Source organism: Papaver somniferum, chromosome 3 (assembly GCF_003573695.1).
Source record: "Papaver somniferum cultivar HN1 chromosome 3, ASM357369v1, whole genome shotgun sequence".
NCBI classification, from domain to species: domain Eukaryota; kingdom Viridiplantae; phylum Streptophyta; class Magnoliopsida; order Ranunculales; family Papaveraceae; genus Papaver; species Papaver somniferum.
In genome coordinates, this window is record NC_039360.1 from 49,516,199 (window position 1) to 49,531,008 (window position 14,810).

Here is a 14,810-nt window from a genome sequence, read left to right on the forward strand (position 1 = left end):
CAATCTTCAATCTTCATCCTTTAAGGATAGCTTCGATTCAACTTCTTAGACCTAATCTAGTCTGAAACCATCTTTAGTATGCTAGATCAAAAATGCATTTTGGTACCTAAAATTGACAACTAACTTGACATACCAACGCTAGTGGGTTCAACCGAGAAGTGCTCTAACAATCTCCCCATTTGTCAATTTTAGTGACAAAACCATTTTACATATGGCTTGTACTTGTTAAAAGTAAAAAGGACAATATTGATTTCCTTGGTTCTTCAACTCTTCATGTGTTCATCCTGTACTTGTTGAAGATCCATCATAGTATTATTACACACCATCAAAGTTTCATTGTATCACAACTTTGACAATAATACTACGGTGATATGTATCACACCCCTTAGTCAATACTCCACCTCGATCATGAAAACCACTGATCCGAAAACCATATGTATTTGTAGTGTGAACTACATTATTTCTCCCCCTTTTTGTCAATAAAATTGGCAAAGGTAAAAGAACGGGATCATAATGGAATTTCCACAAGAGACATTTCATAGACCAAAAGAAAAAAATACATATCAACTTAATTTAGATGCAATCTAATAGCTGAAGCTAACAACATTCATCAAGAAGTTTTAAAGATACAAGATAACCCCTATAAAATTCCACAGCCGCACACCCCGCAGGATATTACCATTAAGCACAAGTTCAAAATAACTCTCCCCCATTTGATGTCATTTCCGAAAGAACAACAAGAGCGACCTTACTCCAGAGAGAAGGATTTATAATGGATCTTAGAAATCCTACAATGAGATATGATTTTAAAACCAATATTGAAAGTCTCTCATGAGATCATGTTACTAAAAAATTTAGAACTATCTCATGATAATAATACACAATATGTAATCATGAAGATCAAGTATTTTGATCATATTTTCTAAGATACAAACTTGTATGAATAAGAATTGATATGCTTAGAAGGAAGAATAAACTTTTCCACAAGGATTTACACCAAGAATGGTTACCATAAGAGTATGAAAAAGATTCTTTGACAATAAAAACCAACATTAATGGCTTTGATAATTGCTTCTAACCTGTTATATTTAAGAATTTTAATCCCAAAACAAGTTAGGTAATTAAGACTCATACATGTGGTATTTAACCATATTCTACTTCACCATAACTAGTTCAAATAACTTCAAATGAACTAGTTAGAGAGTTGTTCAATTGCTATGAGATCTTATGTAACCACAGAAGACACAATTGAAACAAAGATGATTCGATTCGATTGAATCGGCTCATGAACTTTAGCCACGGTTTGCATAAAGCATTCTTTAGTAATTTAAGTTTCATGTTCAGAGCACATCTTTAGATCATAACCACTTAAGCTCACAAAAAAGTTCGCGGACTTAACATAACCGTCATAGTTTTCAAACCTCAGCAAAAATTCTCGGCAAGTGAACTTCCGCCAGTTCCCGGACTAGGTTCTCCCGCGGACTGAGTTTGCGGAATAAGCACACAAACGAGTTTTGGAAATCCCAGCAGAAATTCTCAGTCCGTCAGTTCGCGGACTGCGTTCGCGGACTTGTCAAAGCCAATTCCTCCGGTTTCTCTCAATCAACAAAGTTCGAAAACTTCAGATTAAGGAATACATGTTTATGTTATCTAAACTCTCATTCCAACCATTGAGACATTCTCAGAGGACGTTATATAGCCGTTATTCATAGGCTGTTTCCCGTCAGAGCGATTCTCAAAAGTGATTGAAACTTTTCATGACTTTCGTCACTAGGTGAAGATAAACTTGATTGAAGCGAAAGCTTACCAACACATGTTTCGAGGAATATATAAGCGAGTTAAACTCAGCTCGAAACAATAAATTGTTCCACATATTCAGAAATTTCGCAACTTAATATGTGTGCCCCAATTCTTTTGCAAACCTCACCGCATTTATTAGGGCTTCTTGGCGAGGATGCACTTTCAACACAATCAGGTTGTGTTGAGGTGAGCAAAATCTTGCTCACTACAGGTATTCGAAACAAAATCATGCATGGACTCTAGGAATTTAAAAACTTCCTTAAAACTTTCAATAAATGTTCCATACCTTTTTAAGATGTTATCCCTTGTCAAACTCTTGTCTGGGAGATCCTTCTTAATAGTACTCGTTGCTTTATTAGTCTTCTTTAGCACCCATTTCTGAGCAGCTTTTGGAACAACGTATTTCTTTTTCTCCCCAATATAATTGTGAAACTTCTTTGGGGGAATACTGAAAGAACTGACATTATGAGACTCAGTTTTTCTCCAGTTTGGGACATCAGATCTTGTCAATATTATGCTTATAAATTTAAAAATTAAACATTTGCTTTCTCATAATTAAGGAACAACCTAGCCACTGGGTAGTTTGATCTGCTAATTAGTATCCATCAAGTATTGCAAATTTATTCAAGCTTCAAGTGTCTAGGTAAATCAGGATAAGCTGGGGATACCCATTTTCTTTCTATGATATAATGTGGTAGTGGGGCTTTCTGGTGGGGGCTCATATTCGAATCTTGGGAAATTATATTTTGTTGGAAACAATATAGAGCAAGAATATACAGTACTGGAATGCCCATGCGGGCAGCCAATTCAATGAAGGGCTAGGATCCGTTGTACATGGTTAGATTTGATATAATCTTGAAATTCTACTGCTATTTTTCCAGACAAACTCAGGTGCCTTTTATAAGTCCCTACACTGCAACCGAAAATGAGAGCATTCTGAATGACTCCTTGGTTCATGGGAATTATAACATCACTATCTTAAAAAAGTGGATTCTGATGACCTGGTTACATCAAACTAAATAAGGTACCATGCCAATTGCGAAATGCACCTTGGACTGAAACACAGATAAATACGATAGCCTCACTCGAAATATTCCGTTAATCTCATTCATGAAGATTTATACAAACAAACAAGATCAAGTGAAAACAAAACAAAATATTCTTTTTTCTAGGAACTGAACTAAATATCTTGATTTAGAAATGGGTAATCCGTGTAACCAACAATTGGGTCAGGTGTGCAAAAAGTATTACGATCGTACTTATTTAGAGGTGCATCGGCAGCAAGCCATTTAGGCAAATCTGAATTAGCCAAAAACAAACGACTGTATGCAACGAGATCAGTACAATCCTTGTCGGTGACTTTGTTTCCGTCTATTTTCGTGTAACCTCCAGCAGTAATGAAAGTTCCCTTAAAGGCTTTTCTCATTGCCAAACTACTGTAAGGGGTGTCTTGAGGTTCTTCCAGGGTGACCATCCTAGGCTCTAGTACGTGGAGATAAGATTCCAAATTTGTTTAGTGATTCAGCCATGAAAAGACCGAGAGCTTCAGGGTTTGAATCTCCAGATTCCATGTAATCCGCAAAAGGAGAGAGCCTTATTCCGACTTTATCTGCTCCAATTTCTTCGACGACAGCTTCAACAACTTCTAGAGCAAACCGGCATCGTTTCTCTAAAGTTCCACCATACTCGTCTGTTCTATCATTCACTGCATCTTTCATGAATTGATCGAGAATGTAACCATGTGCGCCATGGATCTCGACCCCATCAAAACCTAAAAGTATATGAATAACATTGCCATGTACATGGTTAATAAATTCAATCAAATTTCATGTAGAAAAAAAGAAAATTAGTTAAACAACATTTGAAAAACTGGTCCGTAGTAGATTAAACTTTAACATTGAGTTAGTTAGCGTATGCATAACTGTCAAAAAATATTTCTTATGGTACCATATTTGCCGCTCTAGGAAATGGATAAAAGACAATTACCTGCTTCAATCGCAGACCTCGCGGCAAGTTTAAATTCATTGATGACTTGTGCGGTTTCATTAACGCTCAATCGATGGGGAGTTGGCCAATCCACTCCGCATAGGCCGGGTGTACATCCCTTATTAGTGCAAGAGATTGGAGCTTTCTTATTAGGCTGGTAATCTAAATGGAAAAAAAATAAAAAAATATACGAGAATGACTTAATTTAAGAATATTTAAAAGTTTAAAGGTAAACGATCAAGCAAGAGCAGAAATCATTATAAAGTTTTTTTCCTTCTTCAGTGAACTCATCCATGTCAATTCTTTTGACTAGCTCTATATATTTTCACTAACTATTATTTGTAATTAATTCAATTTGCATGGATAAATTAGTGAATATTTCTTGTATGTTCTACATCTAACTATGCACAATTTTCTTCGTGGAAAGATATCAAAAAAGAGTGACAAGAAAATACCGCAAGTGGAGACTCTGCCTACATGCCAAATCTGGCAAAAGAAAATGCCACCCTTGTCATGAACAGGGTTTCCATGCTTCTACATGCTCTTTTTTCCAAATTCCTGGTGTATCTGAATACCTGATAAAATTAAATTTGGCTTGAGTGAACTTATCTTCATCAGAAACAAAATATCAAACATGATCGTCTATGGTTTATAATGTTCTTCTTTTAATAAATTTGAACCATAAATGTTCGATATATAACAATTACTGTATCTTTTAGTCGGTAAATTGCAACAAATTTAAAAATGAGCTAGTGTACCCATGGGCAGTTTCAGATACTCCAGTAGCTTCAGAAATAAGAAGGCCTCCATTGGTGGTTCGCTGCGAGTAATACAGGGCTGCATGTGGTTGAACTACGTTTCGTAAGATCTATTTCTTGTTAGAGGTGCCAAAACAACCCTAGCAAAAATCAAAAAACTGTTAGCATATTTTTGTTTCTGACGAAATAACAATTTCACCTAAAGGTACAGGATCATGACAAAACAAGAAAATGGGTTAAACTGAAGCATAAAAAGGACAAAACACAGCTCTATCGTGCTGGTTTCACTTCACTTTTTTCCTAGGGTCGGGTTAGGCCCGGTGATGGCAAGCTGGATATGTCTAGTTACCTACGACCACTAATTTGTGGGGCCGACAAAGTATTATTGTCAACTAAGAAGGATCTGAGATTCTTAATCCATCGATAATCAAGAACACTTGGGAGTCTGTCATACAATAATCTTAATTCTTGTTGAAAATTTTGATATATTCTTTAATAAAACCGAACATTTTCGATTTAAAGTAACAAATCATGAACACAAAGGAAGAAAAAAAAAAGAAAACGAAGTTTGTACAATCTTATGAACTTAGACGTACGTTTAATCACGAAATAGTGCACACATAAATACCTGTGAGATAGTTGATAATCGCCCATTTTGTAAGGTTTGAGTAGTGGTATTGTTTCCATTTTTCTTTTTAGTTTCCTAGCGAGTTTTCTTTCTTTTGACTTCTCTTCTCTACTCTTCGATTTTCCTTTGTTTGATTTTTGTTCCCTACTTCATCAGAATTTTATATCTTTTTAGAATCAAATTATATCATAAGACCCGAGAAAACTGTGTTTTACATTTGACCGTACACGGAGTGTTGCTATAGGGAGGAGTGATAACTCTTGCACGAGGGAAAACTTTCGTTTGACTAAATACTTCTCATCACAATTGTTCACTTTTGTTTTTTCGCTAATTCAAGTTTATACATACTATTCCCAAAATTTAACCAATGCCAGTTCTGACCGAATCTTCATTTTCCAAATTTGGACCAATGCCAGTTCTGACCGAATCTTCATTTTCCAAATTTGGAAATCAGCATAATTTCAGTTTTCATCTTCCAGTAAGAGTAAGTCTTATGATGGAATCTAATCTATTCCAAGTGTGGAAAAATTGTGGAATATCAAGTCTACTGGTTTCCAAATAGGGATCTTCCACAATTTTCCAAAACATGTTCTATGATATTGTTGTAGAAGATAGGTTGGAATCCAAATAAGCGCTAAATGGGAATAGCGCTAAACACTATTTACAATAGTGTTTTGTGACATCACCAAAATAATGAAAGGGGTCCACGTACACAAAATCAGTTAAAGTAGGACAAGTTTTGCTTTGCATGAAAGTATTTAACCGTTATTAGAGTTGCACTTCCATGTTCTACTCCAAATGATGAGATGGAATTGTTCTACCATAAAACTTGCTCTAATAACATGTTTTTCTCCTTAGATTTTTTTGCTTTCAAGAGAAAACATTGGCTAATGCTGTTATCTTTTCTTGTAGAAAGACTAGAATATGACCCGTACCGTAACAGTCTGGGTTTTGGGTTGTTACCCGTTGCGGAATGTTAGGCTAAGAAGAGAGTAAAATTCTCATTAGAAGATCATAGAAGTTTCGAATTCCGTGCATTTCCTTTGTTGTTGTAGGTCTTTTTTTCGTTTTTCACCGTGACAACACAAAATTTGTATCGTCACTTAACTAAGTCACCTGGTCACACTTTAGTAAAATTTTGTTTAATGTCACATGTATGCATATATGAAGTTTGCTAAGTAACATAATCCACAAAAACACAACCACGGAAAATTAACAAACAAAATCAAATGATTACAGATATTTGTATGAGTTGTGCAAAAGAAAAAAAAAAGATGACATCCCTTAAAAGTAAAAGGATCTCGCAAAAGCTTCTGTAGCGTACTTTGCTTAATAAGACATGTAGTACAATATAAAATATACAATACAATAACTCAACCGTCGACCCCAGCAGAAATCAAATAGATACATTTAAAACATCATTAGGCTAGTCCTATGGTCTTCTAATCTAGCATGTACATTGGTAGCTAGGATAACATCCTAAGTCCTGTGGTGGTGTTAATCTAGCATGCTAGTCACAAAACCGAACAACGAGGATGCGCTGAATGGTGCAGCGTCAATTTTTTTTTTCACTTTTCGCTGAATGGAATAACGCTATACCAATCAAACTGGTTGACCTCGCCTTACCCATTCCGCGCAGCCAAATTCTAAGATGATGCAACAATACTTCAACTTCAATTATATGTATGGGACAAAGAAGTTCAAAGGTTGGTTTGCTTTGCCTCGTCCCCTTTTTATGAGAATTTTAGAGCAAATTTATGATTATGACCATCATTTTCTCCAAAAAACGGATGCTTGTGGTATTTCTGGCCATATTCCATATATGAAAATGGTTTCCGTGATGAAACATTTTTCCAAAATTATTGCACCATATTCTCTAGATGATTACACACAAATGGGAGCAACCACTATCTGTTATTATGCTAATATTATTTGGATTTATAATGGTCGATACATGCATCAGCCTACCGCTCAAGATACTGAAAGAAATTTGGCAGAAAATGAAGCTCGTGGATTTCCTAGGATGCTTGGTAGTGTCGATTGTTTTCACTGGACATGGAGAGCATGTCCAGTGGATCAAGAAGGATCCCACGTGGGCTATAAGTCAAATCCACGGTTGGTCTGCAGGCTGTAGCTTCATATGATAAATGGATATGACATTCCTATTTGGGGTTGGGTGGGCAAAACAACTTGCATGCTTCGGGTTTATTCGATATACAACTTAATGGTGTAGCACTTCCTTGTCATTTTCAAATCAATGGCAAAAACCACGACAAGGGGTACTACCTAGGAGATGGAGCATATCCTACGTATGATTGCACTGTGCAAGCATACAAACCCGCCGCAAACATAGAGAATCTCTTTTCAATGAATACCAAGAAGCCAAAAGGAATGACATATAATGTGCATTTGGTGGTCTAAAGGGTATAGTTTGGCATTATATTGAAATCATGTCATTATTATAAAAAAATCGGACATGATGGCTGTTAGAGCATTGCTCGGTCGAACTCGCATGCGTTGCTATCTCAAGCATGTTTGTCAATGTTAGTGATCAAAACTATAAGTCTTGATTTCTAGTCTACTATAGCTAAGTCTCGGATTAGGATATAAAGTGTAGTTGAGATCAAGGACTCCATGGCGATTCATCATACAAGACGAAGAACTACTCAAGGAACCGGTGGAGCTTCTCTAAAAAAAGGTATGTGGAGACTTGAACTTATCTATCACTCAAAAGTCTATCTATTCTATCTCCTACTCTTTGATACAAAAGTCGTACGCTATATATAGACTTTGATTATACACATTTGATATTTCGAGCCGAGTATACCTCGCATATCTATATGTCGAAATATGTGTTGGTAAGATTTTCGCTTCGACCAAGTTTATCTTTACCTAGTGACGAAAGTCATGATATGTTTCAATCACTTTGAAAATTGCTTTGACAAGAAATGGTGTAACAACTATATAACGTCCTCTAAAAATGTTTCAATGATTGGAATGAGAGTTTATATTACATAACCAATGATGGACATAAGCATTTTTGTGGAAACACATTTATGTATAAGTCATATTCCTTGAACCAAAGTTTGCGAACTTTGTTGATCAAGAGAACCGGAAGAACGACATGTTCCAAGTCCACGAACTGTCGAAGTTCTCAAACCCGAGAATTTCTGCTGGAGTTGACAAACTATTTGCGTGAATCTAAGTCCGTGAACTCAGTCCGCGAACCCAGTTCGCGAACCGGCGAAGTTCTCATTCCCGAGAATTTCTGTTGGAGTTTGTAAACTCTGCCCGGTAACTTAAGTCCGCGAACCTAATCAGCGAACTTGAGAAGGTTATATATCTAAAGATGATTTATGAACTTAAACTTAAAAAGACTAAGGAATGCAGTTTGCAAACCGTGGCTATAAAAGTTCATGAACCGATTCAAGTGAATTAAATCATCTTTGCTTCAATTTTGTCTTGTGTAGTTACATAAGATTTCCTTGCAATTGAACAACTCTCTAACTAGTTCATTTTGAAGTCATTTGAACTAGTTATAGTGAAGAAGAACATGGTTGATATGAAATGCTCATATGGCTAACCTTTTGGTTAACTATTGTTGAACCAACAATGTACACGTTTGGGTACGGTTTACAAACTTAGAAGCGTGCATTTTATTTGTGTGTAACAAGCTAAGTTTTCGATCTAACGGTTGAGAAATATTTGGTTGAATCTAAATCAGGTTTCATCTAACGGTGAATAATGATTGCTTTCTTACCAAGGTAACTTAATGGCAAACCCTGATTTGAAAGACTATATAAGGGGACGTCTAGTATCTGTGCATAACTAATCCCCACACCTTACGTGTGATACTAGTTTGCGTTCTAGAGTCGTTTCTCCTTTAACCTTTGGTTTTCTTCTTCTAAAACCAGGTTAACGACTTAAATAATTCATTGGGATTGTGAAGACATACCGATACTACTTGTATCGTAGTTGTGTGATCTGATCTTGCATCTTCTATCATACGAGTACAATCATATTTATTTGCTTGAGATTGATATCTATGATAGGCAAGATATAAAAACTAATCACAAACATCTTCGTCTCATTTTTTGTGATTCCGAAACATCTTGTTTCACTGCCATACGATTAAGATTGTTGTGAGGTGATTGATAACTCTAGGTTGTTCTTCGGGAATATAAGACCGGATTATCAATTGGTTCATGTTCACCTTGATTATTATCAAAAGACGGAACAAAACCTTTTAGGATTTATCTGTGGGAGACAGATTGATCCTTCGATAGACTTGTCTGTGTGAGAAAGATTTGTTTATTATCAAATATTCGACTTTGGGTCATAGCAACTCATAGTTGTGGGTGAGATCATCTACGGGAATCAAGTGCGCAGTATCCTGCTGGGATCAGAGGCGTAGGGAGTATAATTGTACCTTGGATCAGTGGGAGACTGATTGGGGTTCAACTACAGTCCAGTTTGAAGTTAGCTTGGAGTAGGCTAGTATCTGTAGCGGCTTAATACAGTGTGTGTTCAATCTGGACTAGGTCCCGGGGTTTTTCTGCATTTGCGATTTTCACGTTAACAAAATTTCTGGTGTCTGTGTTATTTCAATTTCCGCATTATATTTTTTTATCTTTATAATTGAAATAATACATGTTGTGCATTTAAATCATCAATTAGAGTAATCCAACCTTTGGTTGTTGATTGTCATTGATTGATCCTTGGATATTGGTCTTTGGTACCATCCAAGTAATTACGTGTATTTGATTAGAACTCGAAGTTCCTGCTTGAGTAAATCAAATCAATAGTGAGATATAAACTCGTTGATATACTTTTAATTGATTGAGTCTTGTTGATTCTCTTAAAAGTATATTCGAGTTTGTCCATACAGATTGCTAAGCGAAATATTGGGTGGTGTTGTTAGACCCCCGCTTTTTCAATTGGTATCAGAGCAGGCAAACACGTTCAAGACCTTACAAGTATGTGTTTGTTGCGATCTGACTCTATGGACAAGAGTACTATCTCTGATAAACGCGCCACCAGAAATAAAAGTTTTATCTCGTCTAACTCTATTAAAGAGAAGGGTTCTACAATCTCAAATATAGATGAACCTTCTGTACTAACGAGACAGACTAACACTGACATGTGTATTCCGACTACCCTTCAAATGAGAGCCTCTCCATTAAAGAACGGTATTCATCTGAAGAGAGTAAATTGATTCTAAATCTTGTTAGAATCCAAGCTGATAGATTCAATCGTTTGAAGCACCATGTCAATGTTCTACTTGGTGTAATAAGATATTGCAAACCCAAAGGTAATACTGAAGTTCATTCTTCGTGTATATCTCTTGAAGATATCCTCAGAAGAGATGCCTTGGAAATTGAACATCGCTTAGTAAGCTATCTATTCAAAAATGCTCAAAGCAATCTAATATGCTAAGTACTTCTGACACAACTAAAGATGGTTCATGCTCAGAAGAAAAAACGGAATCCCCTTCTAGTAAAACGGATGTTCCTGAAGTCACCATCACTCTAGGATATTGCACATCAAATGGAGGGAAGAAATCTTTTAACGATGATATTAAGACTTTACTATCTAATCACTTTGATGATCAGAAAGTATGTCTTGTCCGTGAGACAAAGAGTTCTGTTAAGCAAAAGGGAACCTCTAGGTTGAAGAAAACTCCTTGGTTCATCTTCAACACACCTTAGATTTAATTCTTAAAGGTGTGACTGACATTCGTATGACTAAAACAATTGGTTTTCATACCTACCCTGTGTATGTTACCAGGAAAGTCAGTTCAATGAGTTCCTCGAACACTCAAGAACAAAACAGTCGTCTAAAGGAAGGTCGTGTCATGGTCTCTGGAAATAACGCTGCCCTTAATGAGAAAGGAAGTTCAGAAGAAAGAAGAAAAATTGATAAAATGAGAGATAATCTGAAAGAGATAATTGAAGGGTACAAAGAATTCGTCAGCAGGTTGTCTTCCTCCTCAAACCAAAATTATTCTGGTAAGAACTCAAACAATGTCTCATATTTTGATGACAATAAGTTTTATGATAATTTCTCACATAAAAACGGATCCCTCTCTAGATTCAGGAGGAAAAAGAGACTTGACCATAAACACAAATCTCTTGATGAGAAGGTAGCTCATACTTGTGCTAATTAATCACAAGGTTTACAGAGCTTACTCATTAAAATCCTATTGAGTAAGATGTGTTAATAATTAGGTATACTTTTGGTTTTGCGTCTGTTAAGTTGAGCTATTTTCTTATCGTCCATAGCTAAACTTTTGATTGCAGACCTGTTTTACTTAAAGTATTGGTTTTGCTCTAAAATGTTGTTTCTCGTTGTTATGAAGTTTTGTTTCTTATCTGGTCCTTGCTACAACTACTCTGAATTGCTTCCCTAATTGAGTTTACTAAGTTTTAATATCGGTTGTAGCACAAGTTTTGTTTGTGGGCCTTACTTTTCTGGGTAATGTTGCACTCGAACGGGTATCCATGTTCTGGCACGAGTCAACTGTTTAAACCCTAAAATCCCTTCCTTGGGAGACCCTTAAATACTTACCTATTAAGTTACAAAAGTCACGTACGCATATTCTAGGTTGGTTTTTAGGTTGTCAAGAATGTCTTCTTTATCATCTTGCTATGGGGATTTTGCAAGAGGATTCCTTGACAAAGGTTTTGTTGTTGAATCCAAGAAGAAAAGAACCCTTGTAGATGAAGATTATCCTAATGCTTCAAGTTATTTTTTCTATGTTCATGAGGATGCTGAAAAGGATGATATGATTTCTGCTGAAGTTGTTCATGACTTTCTTAAGTACTTTGGGGAAGCAAAACAAGAGCTCATTGTTACTCTGAAAAATCTTGATGCATTGAAAACTGAGTTGGAAAAGGTTACTGCTGACCTTCGTCTCATAAAGACTTACATCAATAATCTTCGCAAAGAGAATCACCTCTCTGATGTTTCAATGAATGCTGCTGATCACAAGCTCAAAGACCCCTTGTCTCGTGAGGATTCTGAACTGTCCATATGACCTTAGTTCGTGTTTGGAATAGCACTGGAGTCTGTTTTTCTTTAGATTTTTTTATTTATGTTGCCTAGTATGTCTTCTTTTTGGTTTAGTTGGAAGAATAACTAGTGCTTTGAATAGCAATGATTGTGACTACACATAGCTATTACTTTCATCATCATGTTTTTAGGTTTTTTGGTTTAAACTCTAAAACTGTTTGGAGGATGATGTTTTGCAGTATTTAATCTTTACGATTTGCTATATTGCAACTTGTTATGGGATATTGGTGTTTACATCCGTGAACTATGTTTGTCCCATACTTTGTCAAAAGTAAAGTCGTTTGTGATCAATATTCATTTATTGATTAAAGAATGAATGGGATTTTGACAAATACAAAAGTTAAGCCTATATTGTCAACCTTTGATGGAAGATAGGTTAAAAAATTTTGTAACAAGGATTATGTCTATTAATTGTTGTTATGCAAATAATGATTGAAAATAGAATGAATCCTTGTTATTCCGCAGTATTGATCTTCACTGATCCATGTTTTATATATTACTGCGAGGCTCTGTAATGTGTCTTATGTTGAGAACTAAACAACCAAGTTGATTATTTTATGATTGGCTTTGTTGTTGTTCCGTAAGATACTATATGTTGAGCATTTTGAACTAAATTAATCATCTTGTTTGGTTATTTAGTTATTACTCCATAAGTTTTTCTTGTGTTGAGTATATGAACGATTAAGCTAATCATTCTTTATGGTTAACTTAGTCGTAGCTCCGTAAGTTTACTTATGTTGAGCATAATCAATTAAATTGATCATTTTTTTGTTTAATTTGGTTGCGTATTCCGATTAAATTAATCATGGGTTTACTTGTGATTAATTTGATTGAGTTTTTGGGTATAAAAATCATTCTTATGGTTTTGGTGTCCAATAAAATCCTTCTTTTCTTTTGAAATTAAGGTCGCTCGTTGTTGTTCTTTTAGGAATGACATCAAATGGGGAAAAGTTATTTTGAATTTGTCCTTCATGGTCATATCTTGAGGGGTGTGCGGATGTGGAATTTTAGACGGGTTATCTTGTATCTTTAAACTCCTTGATGAATGCATTTAGCTTCGGCTTTATGATTGCATCTAAATTAGTTGGTATGTAATTTTTATTTTAGTCATGAAATGTCTCTTTCGGAAATTTCATTATGATCCCGTTCTTGTACCTTTGCCAATTTTATAGACAAAAAGGGGGAGAATTAATATGTAGTTCACACTACAAATACATATGGTTTCCGGATCATTGTGTAAGGGGGAGTGGTTTCCATGTGAGATGGAGTATTGACTAAGGGGGAGTGATACATATCACCATAGTATTATTGTTGAAGTTGTGATATAATTGAATTTTGACACTGTGCAATAATACTATGACACTGTATAACAATGATCGAGAATTATGTTTTCTCATTGTTATATCTACGGATCTTCAACAACGGTGATGCTAAATTTACAACCTTTGGGATCATTGGAGTAGCTGGAAGTAACGAATATTTCTAGGAATGTTGAAGATTAGACATGTGGAATAGGAGCTGCTAAAGTTTCATTATCTTTTTTGTATTCCATATGTATTGATAGTTTTGTCACTAAAATTGACAAAGGGGGAGATTGTAGTCGAACTTGCATGCGTTGCTACCTCAAGCATGTTTGTCAATGTTAGTGATCAAAACTATAAGTCTAGATTTCTAGTCTACTATATCTAAGTCTCGGACTAGGATAGAAAGTGTAATTGATCTCAGGGACTCCATGGCGATTCATCATACAAGACGAAGAACTACTCAAGGAAACGGTGGAACTTCTCGACAAAAAGGTATGTGGAGACTTGAACTTATCTATCACTCAAAAGTATATCTATTTTATCTCCTACTCTTTGAGACAAAAAGTCGTATGCTATATATAGACTTTGATTATACACATTTGGTATTTCGAGCCGAGTATACCTCGCTCTATATCTCGAAATATGTGTTGGTAAGCTTTTCTCTTCGACCAAGTTTATCTTTACCTAGTGACGAAATTCATGATATGTTTCAATCACTTTGAAAATTGCTTTGACGAGAAATGGTGTAACAACTTAATAACGTTCTATATGAATGTTTCAATGATTGGAATGAGAGTTTAGATTACATAACCAATGATGGACATAAGCATTATTGTGGAAACACATTTATGTATAAGTCATATTCCTTGAACCAAAGTTTGCGAACTTTGTCGATCAAGAGAACCAGAAGAATGGCATGTGCCAAGTCCGTGAACTCAGTTCGCGAACTTCCGAAGTTCTCAAACCCGAGAATTTATGCTGGAATTGACAAACTATTTGCGTGAAGCTAAGTCCGCGAACCGGCGAAGTTCTCATTCCCGAGAATTTTTGCTGGAGTTTGTAAACTCTGCCCGGTAAGTTAAGCCTGCGAACCTAGTCTGCGAACTATAGAAGGTTATATATCTAAAGATGATTTCTGAACTTAAACTTAAAAAGACTAAGGAATGCAATTTGCAAACCATGGTTGTAAAAGTTCATGAACCGATTCAAGTGAATCAAATCATCTTTGCTTCAATTGTGTCTTGTGTAGTTACATAAGATTTC

At 35.7% G+C, this 14,810-nt stretch overlaps 1 pseudogene; it reads right to left on the bottom strand.

The window, feature by feature from the left end:
- Positions 1–2,885: 2,885 nt before the first annotated feature.
- On the bottom strand, positions 2,886–5,231 carry LOC113361241 (annotated as a pseudogene).
- Positions 5,232–14,810: the final 9,579 nt, after the last annotated feature.